General features: G+C 38.5%; 1 long non-coding RNA gene across 1 annotated transcript; it reads right to left on the bottom strand.

Annotated features, from left to right (window-relative positions):
* Positions 1-138: 138 nt before the first annotated feature.
* Positions 139-1,287, bottom strand: LOC125468339. The gene is made up of 2 exons (XR_007250733.1): positions 631-1,287; positions 139-563 (listed from the first exon to the last, which is right to left on the bottom strand). It is a non-coding gene; the product is annotated as an uncharacterized LOC125468339 (long non-coding RNA).
* Positions 1,288-17,571: the final 16,284 nt, after the last annotated feature.

Here is a 17,571-nt window from a genome sequence, read left to right as displayed (position 1 = left end):
TACAAAATGGACTCCAAAACAAAAAACCAAAGAAAATACGTGGTCAATTTGGCCCATTTAATTAGGGATGGGCATGGGTCGGGTCGGGTTGGGCCCAAATTTGGAAGGACCGGACCGGATCCGTTTAAAAATCTAACAGGGCGGGGCGGGGGCGGGTATAGCAATTCTGAGTTTTGGAACCGGACCTAATTCTAAGTTTTGGAACTGGGTCAACATTATCACCTCTGCTACAAACTCCCAATTCCACACAAGAAAGGGGAAAAACCGGAGCTGACTTTCAGATCAACCCCACAAAACCAAACGGTTCAAAACACTAAATTTCACATATTTTTCATAAAACCCATTACTATAAACACATATTTATGCAATACTTTGCAATACATTTTAGTAAATTTTCAATTCACAAGTCAACAAACCAAAATTTGGACAATGAAGGTGCCCAAACCGAGAGAAAAATACCACCGACAAGCATGAGGGAGAAGCTGAACTACAATGTGGTATCCAATGAGCACCACCGACAAGACCTTGCATAGCCGTGTGAATCCAGAGAACACACCTGCGCTCTGCAACATCCGGAGTAAAAAATTCGAATTGAAACCCGCAAATCAGAAGAAAATTTGAAAGCTTTACCCTTGAGAGTGATGGAGTGCCCATGGCGGGCGGGCGGGCAATGGATTTGCGGCGGCGATGTGAGATCAGAGAATTAGATTTTGGGTCTAAGGAAGGTATGGATTATACAGGTTGCGAATGGGCAAGAAACATGAGTGAAGGTTGTTAAAGAGGAGAGAATCGAGCCAGCAGTGATGTTGTTGAAGAGGAGAGAACCGAGCCAGTGGGATGTCGTCGAGGAGGATGGGTGGTGCCGTCGTGTTGGTCATGATGACGGAGGAGAAGACGACTAAGAGTTGGATTCGAGGGACGGACAGCGTGGAGTGAGAGTGACTGATTCTGGAATTAGGAGTCGACTCGGGAGGAAGGATGACTAGGGTAGAATCTAACGGTTGAGATTGGATGATGGTTGATATGACCAATATTGCGTACATTTCAATGTCATTTAGTTTAGATTTTTGTTATGTTTGTGAGTGAATTTAGTTCGTTTCATTTAGTTTTATATTTTTCTTAGATTTGAAGAGTGAAGATGAAGAAAGAAGAAAAATGAGCATTTTTGCAATTGAAATGAGTTTGGTATGCTGGAAGCAGAAGCTGTGCAGCCGACTTTACAGATTAAACTGTACTTCCTCAGAATGAACCAGCTGTTGAGCTTTATACCATTGGAAATATATGGAAGTCAGCTTTTAGAGGAATTTTACGGTTTGTGATTCCGAGTTTCCTAGAAGACGTTATAGTGGTTTTTGTATCAGACGTCTGCCGGCAAGGTTTACGCGGGATTTGCAAAGAGATTTCAGATTTACTAAGTTTAATAAAAGGAAATGTGCAGAAAAAAAAAGAAGCTTGTAGAAAAGTTCAAGAGTCAAGACTATTCTAAACGGTGCATGGGTGATATATCTAATGGTTTGATGTGCCACATCATCAACATACTAATCCAAGTCATAAGAGAAAGTCAAGAGTCCTATTAAAAGAGGGACTTCAGTATTTTTTGCAGGAAAAAAGGAGGATTTTGGGGAGAGCTTTTGGGAACTCGCTTTTGGGGATAAGAAGGTGTGGAGACGTAGCAGCGGGACACGAATCCAATAGCAGCAGCCATCAACCACTTTAGAGATCCATCTTCATCGTTAGGGAGTTCGTCATGTTTTTAAGATTGTTAATTATGTTTTCATATTCTATGAGTAACTAAACTCTTTTTCTTAGGGTCAGGATGATGCCCTAGCATGGATGTTTATGGTTTTTAATGTTATTCATTGGATTTCTAGTTTCCTTTAGATGAATGCTTAATCACTGTTTGAATTGAAACTTTTTGCTTGAGTTCTTTGATTGAGGACTTTGCATCTAGTAAGATTGGAAGATGAATTTGAGGCTGAACTAGCAATATAATTCAATTAGCTTCGTGTGGTTAAGTGTGGTAAATTACATTGTTGCTTGACAAAGAATAATGGTTTGCTTGGTTCCCTTGTTTTCTAGAGCGTAAAGAGTCCTACTTGTTAAATTTATGCCTTAACCATGATAGATTACATGTTAGGATATACGACCTCTACCTGAACTAGGAGATAATCATTCACTTAAGGAAAACTATGGTCTAATGTGCCTGACAAGGACTTAGATACGGGAATTATCATCTACAGAATCGAAAGATCCATTGAATGCATTGAAACCTGAACTAGATTGCTTGTGGTTGATTCCAAATCCCTAGACTTTTTCATCACTTGCTTTAAAACATAACATTTTCTTCTCTTTAATTTTAATTTTTATTTAAGGTTTTGTTTTTATTTGTTTATAAAATCATGACAACAAACTCTTCACATCTTTGATTGATTTATTAATTAAGATCGAGTCTAGTTCGTTGTTTGGGTTTATATTTTAAAGTTTTGGGTTTGTGTGTCTTTAATATAATTAGATTTGGTTTGGTTTATCAAATTGGAGATTGAATTAGAATCCTCGTGGGAATGATACTTGGACTTGCAAAATACTATATTACAACTATCTTGTGCACTTGCAAGTTTACACCAAATTTTTGACGCCGTTGCCGGGGACTCTAATTGAGTTCCCCAATTTGATAGCTTATGCCATATCTAATAAGTCGTTTATTGTAGTGTGTTCAAATTGATTTTGGTTTGTTATCTAGTTTCGAGTAAGAGTCATAACTATTAAGACAAGTAAAAGTAATTTTTGTCACTGTCTTATTTCAGTTTCTGTATCACTTTTTCGACACAGTTTTGGACTAAGTTATTCAATTTTTTACCAGGCATAAACCCAAAAAAACAAATCAACGATTGGAATTTGAGCTGCAAGAAATTTGCAAAATACCGAGCAGTGGTCAAACAAGGAGCAAAGTCTGATCGTATATGCAAGGTCGTTCGTTGCAACTTGAGTTGATTCCTATAGATCAAGAACTTGAGCGTACTTTAAGAGAACAGCGGAGACAACGAGTGCTTAGAGAACCAGCCATGGGTGAAGTAGTCAATAATGGTAGAGATAATCCTCAACCATTGCCACCACTACAACCAAGGCTCATGCGTGATTATACAAAACCAACAGAGTACAACGCACCTTCCTAGGGTTAGGATGATGCCCTAGCATGGATGTTTATGGTTTTTAATGTTATTCATTGGATTTCTAGTTTCTTTTAGATGAATGCTTAATCACTGTTTGAATTGAAACTTTTTGCTTGAGTTCTTTGATTGATCACCTTAGGACTTTGCATCTAGTAAGATTGGAAGATGAATTTGAGGCTAAACTAGCAATATAATTCAATTAGCTTCTTGTGGTTAAGTATGGTAAATTACATTGTTGCTTGACAAAGAATAATGGTTTGCTTGGTTCCCTTGTTTTCTAGAGCGTAAAGAGTTTGCTTGGTTCCCTTGTTTTCTAGAGTGTAAAGAGTCCTACTTGTTAAATTTATGCCTTAACCATGATAGATTACATGTTATGATATATGACCTCTGCCTAAACTAGAAGAGAATCATTCCCTTAAGGAAAACTATGGTCTAATGTGCCTGACAAGGACTTAGATACAGGAATTATCATCTACATAATCAAAAGATCGATTGAATACATTGAAACCTGAACTAGATTGCTTGTGGTTGATTCCGAATCCCTAGACTTTTTCATCACTTGCTTTAAAACACAACGTTTTCTTCTCTTTAATTTTTATTTTTATTTAAGGTTCTGTTTTTATTTGTTTATAAAATCATCACAACAAACTCTTCACATCTTTGATTGATTTATTAATTAAGATCGAGTCTAGTTCGTTGTTTGGGTTTATATTTTAAATTTTTGGGTTTGTGTGTCTTTAATATAATTACATTTGGTTTGATTTATCAAATTGGAGATTGAATTAGAATCCTCATGGGAACAATACTTGGACTTGCAAAACGCTATATTACGACTATCTTGTGCACTTGCAAGTTTACACCAATGGTTTATCATTCAATCTTCTCCGTCCATTGCAATTACAAACAGGCCGGTCCGGGTACCCGTTTTTCTATACTTTTGGAACCGGCCCACACCTAAAATTTCAAAGACCCGCCCTGCCCTACCCCGTTTCTCATTTTAAAAATTAAGAACCGCCCCGTACCCATCCCGACTTGTGGTTCCTATATCCGTTTGCCCACCCCTACATTTAATAGCTACCAAAGCCATAAGAACTTCAATCCCATCAACTAAAAATTCAATCACTTCATAATTTGTTGCATGGGAGAATATGCGCACAAAACTGCCAACAAAAATGGGGAACACACTTTACATACAAGCAGTGCCGACTTCAAAGATGAATTCCAAAAGAAAGACTGCTACAATAAAGACTTTGGGCATAAAACAACTTGACTTGACAATTTCTTACATGGCATGTTAACGACACAAAAATTACGGATTTCGAGTCAACAGAATAACTAATCGAGTCGTTATCGGGTCACATGATAAGAACCCGTTAATAACGGGTCCTTAACAGGTTTACACGAGAGTGACACGCGAGTAACCTGTTCCGACAGGATAAGGAAAAAGTTATTTTGATGATTTTAATTTTTTAAACTACTAAAAAAACTTACTAGTAAATACAATAGATATAATGGATATGTATATATTGTTTATAAATTATTATTGTATTATTATTCTATATAAATTTTAAAATTTAAGTTTTATTTATTTATTTATTTTTATAGTATACTATAGGCAAAGAGTGATATTAAAAAACATTATAATAATTAATCTACAAGTGCAAAAAATGTGAAAAAAATATGCAAAAGCCCGTAATCACATCATCTACGCTTTGAGGTTGGGTACATTATTGTTTGATTTATAAAACCATACAAACCCTCATGAATAGTATTTTTAAGGGAAAATTCATAATCATTAATGTATAAGTCTAAAAAAATGTGAAAGTGTATATAAACACTCGTAATTGCATCATCTACGTTTAAATGATGGTTAAATGGTCGGTTAGATTTTTAAAACCCTCCAAATCTCATGAATAGTGTTTTTGATTTGAGTGCAAAATTAAAAATAATTATTGTAGAAGCGTGAAAAATGTAATATATATATATATATATAATCACTAATAATAACAAGCTTTACAACTTTCGTGAAGTGGTCAACTCTGAAATTTAGTATGTATATACTAATTTAATTATGTTTTCCTTTTTTTTTTGGGTCAAATTATGTTTTTCATTTTCATTATTTATGACACACCCTGACCGAAATCAAGTCGTGCTGGCCGTCACCTGAGAGTGACGTAGCCATGTGCACAGTGCGGAAGCAAGAGATAAATAATAAAAGTACGAATAAATAAAAACCAAACTATTAAGTAAGCTAGTTAAGGTAACACACTAATGCGAGACTAAGTGTGATAAACATAATCAAAGCACAGAAAATCTAAGTGCAGTCCAGAAGAACGAATACTAATTACAACATCCAAAGGTGATCCTACATTTATGATGTTCTATCAGAACCACCTTCAAGTCCTCGTGAACCACCTTCAAGTCCTCGTGAACCACCAAAGTTGCTTCTAACTAGAACCTGGAGGGGCGCAAAACAAAAAGTGTGAGTGGGCAAAAACAAAGCTTTTCAAAATCATTTTATTATCAAAAGTTCTAACCCCTCGCCGTAAAACTTGTATAGTTTTCCAAAAAATAGAATATACACATATATAGAAAACATGTTCAAAAGTATGCCATGTCGAATGCCTCCACATAAACTGTAAGTAACCCAGGTAATGTCAATCAATGCAAGTAACATGTCAGCCGGAGTCACCTAACGTGACCTGTACGGCTGAATCTAGAGCTCAAATCCCCAACTCACTAACTGTACCTGCACACGAGTCGGAACCACCTAAAGCAGTCTATACAACAGGACTGGGTGTAAATAAATACGCTCAAGTGCTACGATCACGTGAAGACTGGATGAATAATTGCGGGTCACCTATGAGTTAGAACCACCTATAGTGGTCTGTATGACATGACTATGCACCTAACTTGGATCCAAGATGAACGTGTGGTGTAGGAGGTGAACATCACGTGAAGGACTATGCCCTACTCTGGGCGGGAGCACTAATGTCGGGGGTGCAGGTTATGAGCTCTCTATGCATCTCACATAACCACTAATTCACAATCATAAACCATAAACTAACCTGGCACTTACCTATGCGTCCGCAGCACTAAACATACATATATGCAACTACTAATGCATAATTAAATAGGCAAACGCTATGCATGGCTTTTAAAACATATAAACATTCCATATCATTTTCTGGGAAAAAACCACAAGTATATAGGTATATACAGAAAACCAAAAGCCCACTCACTGATATGTGGAAGGGTCGTAACCCCCTTGCCTCGGGTGACTGTGCTCGTCCTCAAGATGGGTCTCACCCATATGCGAAACAACTATAAAACCGTCAATTTAAAGCACATAACCAAAACTAGGTAATAACTTCTCATACAATGCTCAAATGGGGTGTGTGAATACACCAACATGATCTACTCAACCTCATGAACAACCCCATATTTTTAAAATAATTTTTTGAAGCTCTATGCGCCGACGAAGGCACGGCCCTACACGTGACCACGTGCCAGGCACACTGACGGCGTCAGTTAACATCGTTAGGAATATTCCGTTAAACCCTAACGGATTCCGTTAAATCTGATTGACTGCGATAGAATATTTCGTTCAAATTGACGAAATATTCCGTAATCTTCTCCAGCGAGTCACCGGTCGCCGGAAACCTGGAAAAACTTCAAACCCTTCGTTCTCACTTGTTTCTTCACCAATTTCTGTGAAATTTACACCAATGGAAAGCTGGAGATGAGAAGAACAACGTTATACATGTTTGAAACCTCAAAGATCACAGGATCTCGTCGGAAAAATTCAAGAAAAATCGGTCAAACTTGCAACTCACGATCCCGATGTCCAATTCCACACAAGCGTCCTATAAGCTTCAAATTCCCTGAAAGTCAATATTTCACGTGTGTATAAACAGTGACCAATTCGGAGATTCTTGGTTCGACGTGAAATCGAAGGATTCCTTACCTGAATTTGGTATGGTTGAACTCATATGATCTTCACGAACACAAAGGTACCATTTTCCACTTCGATCTGTGATGTTTGCAAAGGTTTTGGACCTCGTTTGTACACGTGAGAATGAGAGAGAGAGAAAAAGAGAGAGATAGAGAGAAATTGTTCGAGACAAAGGGTGGTACACGGAAGATGATGATGGGGAGGAGGGTGTGTGTGTGGTCCAGATGCAACCAGCCAAACAACAAAACCACCCAAAATGACAAATAACTACCAAAGGCAAAATCGTCATTTCACACCTACAGTACAAATAATTCGGGACGGGCTGTCACAACCTACCCCTTTAAGAAAATTTCGTCTCAAAATTCATAACAACTCAAACTAACCACTAATAACCAAAGAATAAACGAGGATACAAATCTCTCATCCGGTTTTCCGTCTCCTAAGGAGCCTCATCTGTGGAGTGATTCCTCCACAAAACTTTCACTAAACTCACATTCTTGTTCTTCAGAACCTTTTCCTTCCAATCCAGAATAGTTACTGGTTCCTCGTCCTATGTCAAATTCGGGTTAATTTCCAATGGTTGATGAGGTATCACATGCGACGGATCCGTAACGTAATGACGAAGCATGGACACATGAAAAACATTATGCACTTTAGCCAGATCAGAAGGCAACTCAAGCCTGTAAGCCACTTCACCAACTCGCTCGGTGATCAAATATGGTTCGATAAACCTAGGACTTAACTTACCTTTCTGTCCGAACTGTACTACACCTCTCCACGGTGAAAGCTTCAGAAACACCCAATCACCAACTTTATACACTCTATCAGTGGCATGTCGGTCCGCTAAGCTCTTTTGTTGATCCTGGGCCGCTTTCAGGTTAGACTTAATTACCTGAACATTCTGAGTAGTCTCATCTACAATCTTGGGGCCCACCAAAACTCTTTCTCCGACCTCTGACCAACATAAGGGTGTACGACAAGATTTACCATACAGAGCCTTAAATGGTGACATGTCTAAACTCGAATGAAAGCTATTGTTGTAGGCAAATTCCATCAAATCTAACCGCTTGTGCCAAGCATCACCAAACTGCAACACCGAAGATCTCAACATGTCCTCCAACGTCTAAATGGTCCTCTCTGATTGTCCGTCTATCTGAGGATGATATGTCGTACTATAGAGTAATCTCGTACCTAAAGCTTCCTGAAAAGCCACCCAAAATTTAGAAGTAAATATTTGGTCATGATCCGAGACAATACTCACTGGAACACCATGGTACTTCACAATCTTCGATATGAATAATTCAGCTAATCAGCCCAAAGAATACTTTTCCCTCACTGGAATAAAATGTGCTGACTTAGTAAGCCGATCAACTATTACCCAAATGCCGTCAAAACCATTATGTGTATGCGGAAGCTTGTACACAAAATTCATAGTAATATTTTCCCATTTCCACTTTGGAACGGGAGGCGGTTGCAACAACCTAAACGGCATCTTCCTTTCAGCTTTAACCTGGGCAAATGGCACACCTACTCACATACTCAGCTATCTATTTTTTCATACGAGTGACATAGCCATGTGCATAGTGTGGAAGCAAGAGATAAATAATAAAAGTACGAATAAATAAAAACCAAACTACTAAGTAAGCTAGTTAAGGTAACACACTAATGCGAGACTAAGTGTGATAAACATAATCAGAGCACAAAAAGTCTAAGCGCAGTCCAGAAGAACGAATACTAATTACAACACCCAAAGGTGATCCTACATTTGTGATGTTCTGTTAGAACCACGGTCAAGTCCTCGTGAACCACCAAAGCTGCTTTTAACTAGAACATGGAGGGGTGCAAAATAGAAAGTAAGAGTGGGCAAAAACAAAGCTTTTCAAAATCATTTCATTATCAAAAGTTCTAACCCCTAGCCGTAAAACCTGTATAGTTTCCCAGAAAATAGAATATACACATATATAGAAAACATGTTCAAAAGTATGCCATGTCGAATGCCTCCACATATACTGTAAGTAACCCAGGTAATGTCAATCAATGCAAGTAACATGTCAGCCAGAGTCACCTAACGTGACCTGTACGGCTGAATCTAGAGCTCAAATCCCCAAATGTACACACGAGTCGGAACCACCTAGAGTGGTTTGTACGACAGGACTGTGTGCAAATAAATACGCTCAAGTGCTACGATCATGTGAAGATTGGGCGAATAATCGCAGGTCACCTATGAGTCGGAACCACCTATAGAGGTTTGTACGACAGGACTGTGCACCTAACTTGGATCCAAGATGAGCGTGTGGTGTGGGAGGTGAACATCACGTGAATGACTGTGCCCTACTCTGGGCAGTAGCACTTGATAGGAGCATATTCATGCGACTTAAATAGCTTGTTCTCGTGCATTTACGTTATGTTTCTTTAGTTATTTTAGTACTTTAAGCTATTTTCGTGTGTTTGTAGGTCCAAAGGGCTAAAGGAGCAAAAAGATGCATTTTGGAGACTTTTGGAGCACTTTTGGGCTAAGGATGGATAGCTTATGCTTGGCGCCAAAATGTTGGACGAAATTGAAGACCAAAGTGTTGGAACTTTGTTCCCTTTAGTTTTAGGACATTGAAACCTTTCCAATTCCCTTATGCCGTGCATCTCCACCTTTCTCCCAAAACCATACATATGCATTCATTATTCATTCCCTCACATGCTTCCATTACTTATCATAACCACATATCATATCACTTATCATTCACCACTTACCACTTATCACTTATCATATCATTCACCACTTATCATTCATCACTTATCATTCACCACTTATCATTCATCAAACACATGCATTCACATGTTTTCACAATCCAACTCACATGCACATTCATCCACCTTTCTCCCTAAAACCGTGCACATGCAAACACATTCACCCACATGCACCCTTTATTCTTTCATCATTCCATCCACTCATTCATCAAACCACTCCCATCCATTTCATCATTGCAAACATTCAAACAAACATCACTCATTGCCGTGACTTCCCCCTTTACATTTCAGCCATTCCACATGCACTCATTGTCATTCCCCCTTTAATCAACACATGCATCCCCTCACCAAGAAATCATTCATTCCACATGCAATCAGAAAATCCACTTCATTGCACATGCATTCCTTTAATCCACATGCATCTCCATAATCAATCAAAAACACCCATGTCATGGCTCCTCTCCCATTTCCAGATTTCCCCTTTGCATTTCCCCTTCATAAATCAGCCACATGCACTTTAATCATTCAATCACACCAACACACATTCAATCTCCAACCTTTGCCGTGCATTACTCATCAGATTTCCAACATATCACATGCACACACATGCATTTCCAGCTCATCCACCACTCATGCCGTGCACAACCCATACCATTCCAGCATTTTCACATGCTTTCCTAGTTGTCATGTTCCCCCCATTTCATCTATAAATAAGCATTCACACTCATTCATACACAATTCATTCTCATACACTCTTCCATATTCCAGAAATTCGTCAAAACCTCTCCACACCCTTGCAGCAGCCACCAAAACACTTTTCTCCTCCATTGCAGCCACTCCAACCACTCCCCAAACCATTCACACCATCAAACTATCCTTAGACCTTGTGCTACAACGAAAAGGAAGATAAGAGGGCCTAAACGTTCATACAATTCAAGTTTGAGTTGTTGGAATGTTTAGGTGTTTCTTTGATTTCAATGTTTAATTTCAATACTCTTTGTTTTGTACGAATGAGGAATGGAAGAGAAGAGGGCCTAAACGTTCATACAATTCAAGTTTGAGTTGTTGGAATGTTTAGGTGTTTCTTTGATTCCAATGTTTAAATTCAACTAAACCCCCCTTGGCTAGGGGGGAATTCGAAATATATGTTTATGCTTGCATTTTGATTTGATTACTTCTAATTGCGTTTCATAAGTTGTGGATTCAATTCGTTTAACTGTTTGATTGATAACTTATTTATGTATGTTTATTGAGAGTGCACACTTAATTTTCATGCATGAATATGACGCTAGAATATAAGTGAGTTTCACCTAATAGTTACGAACTTATATTCACAAGTAGTGGAGGTTGCTTATAAACAATCGCGTTAAACGAATTCTTGGCATAAGTTTCATGCGTATTCCATAGTAACGAATGCCTCATCAACACTTATAATTTTCATAGAGCGTAATGATTCTTGCTTGTATCTCTATTATGCAATTCATGTAGGGAACTTGTGGGGAATGTTTTGGGTTGTCGTATGCAATCATCCAATTCAATAACGTTAGGAAGATTTGAAAGTTAATTTAAGCGGACCTAATTAACTTGGAGCAATGAGTTTAATAATTTATTGAAATGCAATTGGAAATCGTTTTATTATGCAAGTATAACATGTATGAAGATGAACCCCTTAGCTAGTCTTCATTCCATTCAATTCTATCACACATTCATATTTACATTCTGCCTTTAAATTACAATCTGTCCATTTAATTTAATTTCGTCAAAACCTTAATCCCCCTTTACTTTATTGTCCAATTTAGTTAGAAAGTGTTTTAGTTTGTGTTTCTAAGTGTTTTGATTCAATTTATTACACAAATTCGTCCAAAGTAGTCAAAGTGCTCAAAACTGCCCAGAAAGTGTTTTTAAGGCAGTTTTGAGTGTTTTGGGTACTGTTTGAGTCTTTTGGTTTGTTTTAGTGTTTTAAAGTTTAGTTTTGCATTCTTTGAGTCTAGTATAGTGTTTTATATTGTGTTTTTACGTTTTTAAGTCAATTCCAAGTGATTAACAATCCCTCATAATCCCCGGTCCAGAACGATCCCTACTTATACATATACTACAATTTGACGAAAAGAGGGTTTAATTTGTGTGCGTATAAATCACGCATCAAATTTTGGCGCCGTTGCCGGGGATTAGAAAATTTGCTAATCCCTTGGATTGTTTTATTTTCGTTTGTTTTTATTCCAGATTCTTAATGTTGTTTTGTTTCTTGTTCTAGGTACTAGTTTATGACTCGGAGTTCTCATCCGATTCGTGAACATATCCTGGAGTGATTGGGTTCTTCGTCCGGCTGCAAGACGTAAAAGAAAGCGCTACTTGGGAGGCAACCCAATGCATTTTGAAAAAAAAAAAAAAAAAAAAAAACATGGCAGAACGATGGAGGCTTCACAAAGGTTGTTTACTTAAAGACCCACTACGTTGTAAAACTCTTGAAGCGGAAGGCATCGAGACGGAAAGCATCGGGGCAGAAGACATAGGAGCGGAAGGCATCGGAGCTGGAGGCATCGAAGATAGAGCATTCGAGGCCTCAATACTTGGCCAAACGCTGGATGATCCAGGAAAAAGGTGCCTCTGGAGGAAAGACGAAAACCTTTGACGGTCACTTTGAATCCGACCTTCAGACTCTTGCAGTTCATCAAGCTTCCTCTTCATGCCCGTCGAATAGTTGTTGGCAAGCACGTGCAAACTTCTATTCTCATGCTTAAGCAGTTTGATCTCCTGCTTAAGACTTTCCACCTATGCCATCAATGATTCCACCTGACGGGAGCGGGCAAGCAGGCGTTGGCCCATGTTGGACACAGAACTCGCACACTGAACACTAAGTGCGAGGGACTCTTGAACGGCCAACTCATCGGACCGTCCTGACAGCAGCCTACTATCTTTTGGAGTAAGGAGGTTCCTAGCTACTATTGTAGCTGTTGTGGCGTCCTGCATCACGGAGTCTTCACCTGTGAGAGGACCGTTAGAAGATAAGAAAGAAGGGCGCCATACATTACCTTGACGCGGCGCGCCTGTATCACTGCTAAGACTCAATTCTAAGCTAAGGTTCGATGGGTTTGCCATTTTTCAAAAGTGTTCAAAGAGATGGGGTGGATGTAGTTAATTCTCAAAGGGCCGGAGTCGATTTTCAAGAATGGGAATTCTTCAGAGTGTGTTTGTTGTGGTGATCGATAGCTCTATAAGAAGCCAAGGCGACGCGTCCACCAATTCAAAAAGCCAGAATTTCCGGCGTAAGTTCGGCGACGCTTTCTCAGCTTTTCAGAAAACGCGTTCAACTTTGTCAAAAGATTTCTGATAAAGCTGAAAACACGTGGAGGCCATCATCGCAACTACACATCTTTAGCCGACAAGCGCAAAGTTCGGCGACGCTTTCTCAGCTTTTCAGAAGACGTGTGCAGCTTTGTCAAAAGGAGCCGCATCTGCACTACCACGTGTCGTTCAGGAAGCGAAGGGGCGTCGCTCAGAAATCGAAAAGGCGCCACTATTTCAAAAAGCCGGATTTGCGGGATAAAAACGTTTGTCGACAAGGGTAAAAAGTACCACCACTTGATATTATCTCTATATATGTCGACCTTCATCTTTTATGGCAGGGCAAACCTGAAGAAAATGCCCAACTCTCCCTCACCTCTGAGGGCGCACTCCCAGCAAAGCCTTTCGAAATACTCAATTCTTTCTTCTTCCCCAAAGATGATACCAGATGCCTGGAGTACATATGACCCAGGAGGAAACGGCAGATTGAAGCATGTGCTGATTCATTCACCGCTTCTTCAAAGCAAAGGTATCTCATATCATCAAGGTCAAAAGCAAAAATATCTCATATCATGCTCTTTCCCTGTCTTTTTCTTTGTCCTTGTTCTTACTTGCATGGCAAAGTAAAAGAAGCAATCAGCCGGCACTTGGAGTCAGTCTACCGATCTGGTTTCGACTGCCTGGAATTTATTCCTGGTTGCTTACCTAGCGTTGCTCTCGAGTAGTCATCTTCAACGGTTGATACACTTCCAGAGAAGGGACCACTCCTGCAAAGATTGAACAAAGATACAGATAGCAGGAGGAAGCTCAGACCTTCGGGGGAAACCAAAAGAACCATCCTGCTGCCCAATTCAAGAAGTAGCACAAAGGAAAATCAACGATGGGCAGAAACCAGTTCAAGAGTAAGCCTGTGGAATCACAAAGATCAAAGCCTCAATGCAATCACCAAGGAGAAGAGGGAATTTACACTCCATAACCAGATTTGCGTCCCTAAACTCTTCTCTTTGTTAATTACATTCTGCCATGTTTAATATGTTTAGTTGCTTTTTGTGTGTTTACTTATGTTTTGTGTGAATCTATGCTTAAAACATTGAGGACAATGTTTGATTTAAGTGTGGGGGGGTAACTAAAGTGTTTTGATGCAAATTCGTAGGGTTTTATCCACCATAACTTCTAATGTTGTTCCTTGCTGTTTTAAGGTGTTTTTAAGTTGTTTTAGAGTGTTTTAGTGTGTTTTGTTTTATAATTCGAAAATCCCATAAAATTTTGAAAAATTGTTTTGAAAAACCCAAAAAGAGTTGTTTTAAAAGTCGTTTTTGTGTGTTTTTGTCTTAGGGTACCTTCCAACACAATGATAAGGATTTGGTGTATAATTGCATGACGGTTAGAAAGAGTTATAAACATAGAGAAAAGTTTGATTTACTCTTGGTATATGCTTGATTATGGTTATAATGTATGACTTCACATGCAATCATAAAAGAAAAAAATTCGTTTTTGTAACATGCTTGAAGGAAGGAACTCAAACAAACGCTACAACCCTGAGAGACTTGAGCCTATAACGTTCTTTGGAGAGTATAATCTGTGATTTCTTGTTTTCTAAAGTCGTTGCATGATCTCATTATTCTTTGCTTGGTTACTACTTAGAAGGCGTTTCATCATATAGTTCCAAATGCTAGAACTCATGCCCATTTCATTCAAAGCATGTTATTGATTTGCATAACACATATTCAAGAAGAAGTTGTGTAGTGACCACCACCATAGCCAAATAGCCTTACTTCCCATACTTCGTATATGTTGTAAGTTTTAACCCCGTTGAGCCTTGTTTAGCCTTTATTCTTTGTTTACCCACATTTTCCTCACCTAGCCTAGTTTAGGACAATCCCCACCCTTGTTCTTAAAGATAGTGAGCATGACTTAATTGAATTCCTTTTGAGTTACATTATGAAAGAAAATAAGTGTGGGGGAGAGAATGTTTAAGTGTTGATGTTTTGAGATTCAAAAGAAAAGAAAAAGAAAAAAAAAATGAAAGAATAAGTGATTGAAGAAAGGTTCCAAAACACCAATTCTGGGCGTAAATTGTCTAAATTCTCCCTTTTTGTTCAAAAGTTGAGTTTTCATTCAAAAGTGAATTCTAAGTTGATTCAAATGCTTTGCTCACTATTTCTTTAAAAATCTTTGTTTTCCATATCCCTTCTTTGTTATCCACATACCCCAAGCCCCGTTACAACCCTTGACTTCTATCTTGAGTGTTGTGTATTTCAATTTGTGGAGTTTGAACTTGGTATGAGCATATGGTATCACTGGTTCTCGCGTCTAAGTAGTAGCATTCCATTCATGAGATCATATCTAAACATGCTTATTAACTCCAGAAATTGCTTCCTTTGAAATACATATATGTGAGTGTTCGTTTTTATGATTACATCAATCTTCTCACATATAACTAGTTTAGGGTGTGTAGTCAGAAAATCTGTGTGAAAAACGAGAGCATATCTTGTAAGGAATTGAGCAAATTCTCTAAGGCATGTTACTACATTCAAAATATAGTTTTAAATGCTTAATTGTGAATTAGTATGTGGTGACTATGATTAAGAATGTACTTAAGTGTCAAGATGGCTAAAATCTGTGGGAATAATGATTTTTAACTTGTCTTGTGCATTGGAAATCCGTGAGACGATTGTTGGAAGGTGTAGGTTGTGTTTTGTTCGTTTTGTCTAGTTTCGTGTTCTTTTGTTTCGTTTTGCTCGAGGACTAGCAAAAGATAAGTGTGGGGGTATTTGATAGGAGCATATTCATGCGACTTAAATAGCTTGTTCTCGTGCATTTACGTTATGTTTCTTTAGTTATTTTAGTACTTTAAGCTATTTTCGTGTGTTTGTAGGTCCAAAGGGCTAAAGGAGCAAAAAGATGCATTTTGGAGACTTTTGGAGCACTTTTGGGCTAAGGATGGATAGCTTATGCTTGGCGCCAAAATGTTGGACGAAATTGAAGACCAAAGTGTTGGAACTTTGTTCCCTTTAGTTTTAGGACATTGAAACCTTTCCAATTCCCTTATGCCGTGCATCTCCACCTTTCTCCCAAAACCATACACATGCATTCATTATTCATTCCCTCACATGCTTCCATTACTTATCATAACCACATATCATATCACTTATCATTCACCACTTACCACTTATCACTTATCATATCATTCACCACTTATCATTCATCACTTATCATTCACCACTTATCATTCATCAAACACATGCATTCACATGTTTTCACAATCCAACTCACATGCACATTCATCCACCTTTCTCCCTAAAACCGTGCACATGCAAACACATTCACCCACATGCACCCTTTATTCTTTCATCATTCCATCCACTCATTCATCAAACCACTCCCATCCATTTCATCATTGCAAACATTCAAACAAACATCACTCATTGTCGTGACTTCCCCCTTTACATTTCAGCCATTCCACATGCACTCATTGTCACTCCCCCTTTAATCAACACATGCATCCCCTCACCAAGAAATCATTCATTCCACATGCAATCAGAAAATCCACTTCATTGCACATGCATTCCTTTAATCCACATGCATCTCCATAATCAATCAAAAACACCCATGTCGTGGCTCCTCTCCCATTTCCAGATTTCCCCTTTGCATTTCCCCTTCATAAATCAGCCACATGCACTTTAATCATTCAATCACACCAACACACATTCAATCTCCAACCTTTGCCGTGCATTACTCATCAGATTTCCAACATATCACATGCACACACATGCATTTCCAGCTCATCCACCACTCATGCCGTGCACAACCCATACCATTCCAGCATTTTCACATGCTTTCCTAGTTGTCATGTTCCCCCCATTTCATCTATAAATAAGCATTCACACTCATTCATACACAATTCATTCTCATACACTCTTCCATATTCCAGAAATTCGTCAAAACCTCTCCACACCCTTGCAGCAGCCACCAAAACACTTTTCTCCTCCATTGCAGCCACTCCAACCACTCCCCAAACCATTCACACCATCAAACTATCCTTAGACCTTGTGCTACAACGAAAAGGAAGATAAGAGGGCCTAAACGTTCATACAATTCAAGTTTGAGTTGTTGGAATGTTTAGGTGTTTCTTTGATTTCAATGTTTAATTTCAATACTCTTTGTTTTGTACGAATGAGGAATGGAAGAGAAGAGGGCCTAAACGTTCATACAATTCAAGTTTGAGTTGTTGGAATGTTTAGGTGTTTCTTTGATTCCAATGTTTAAATTCAACTAAACCCCCCTTGGCTAGGGGGAATTCGAAATATATGTTTATGCTTGCATTTTGATTTGATTACTTCTAATTGCGTTTCATAAGTTGTGGATTCAATTCGTTTAACTGTTTGATTGATAACTTATTTATGTATGTTTATTGAG

Source organism: the organism of the source record quoted next, unplaced genomic scaffold (genome assembly GCF_019419815.1).
Source record: "Pyrus x bretschneideri cultivar Hongxiangsu unplaced genomic scaffold, Pyrus_bretschneideri_v1 Contig10, whole genome shotgun sequence".
In the NCBI taxonomy this organism is placed as follows: Eukaryota; Viridiplantae; Streptophyta; class Magnoliopsida; order Rosales; family Rosaceae; genus Pyrus; species Pyrus x bretschneideri.
The sequence above is the reverse complement of the archived record's forward strand: the minus strand, read 5'-3'. Positions and strand labels throughout refer to the sequence as shown.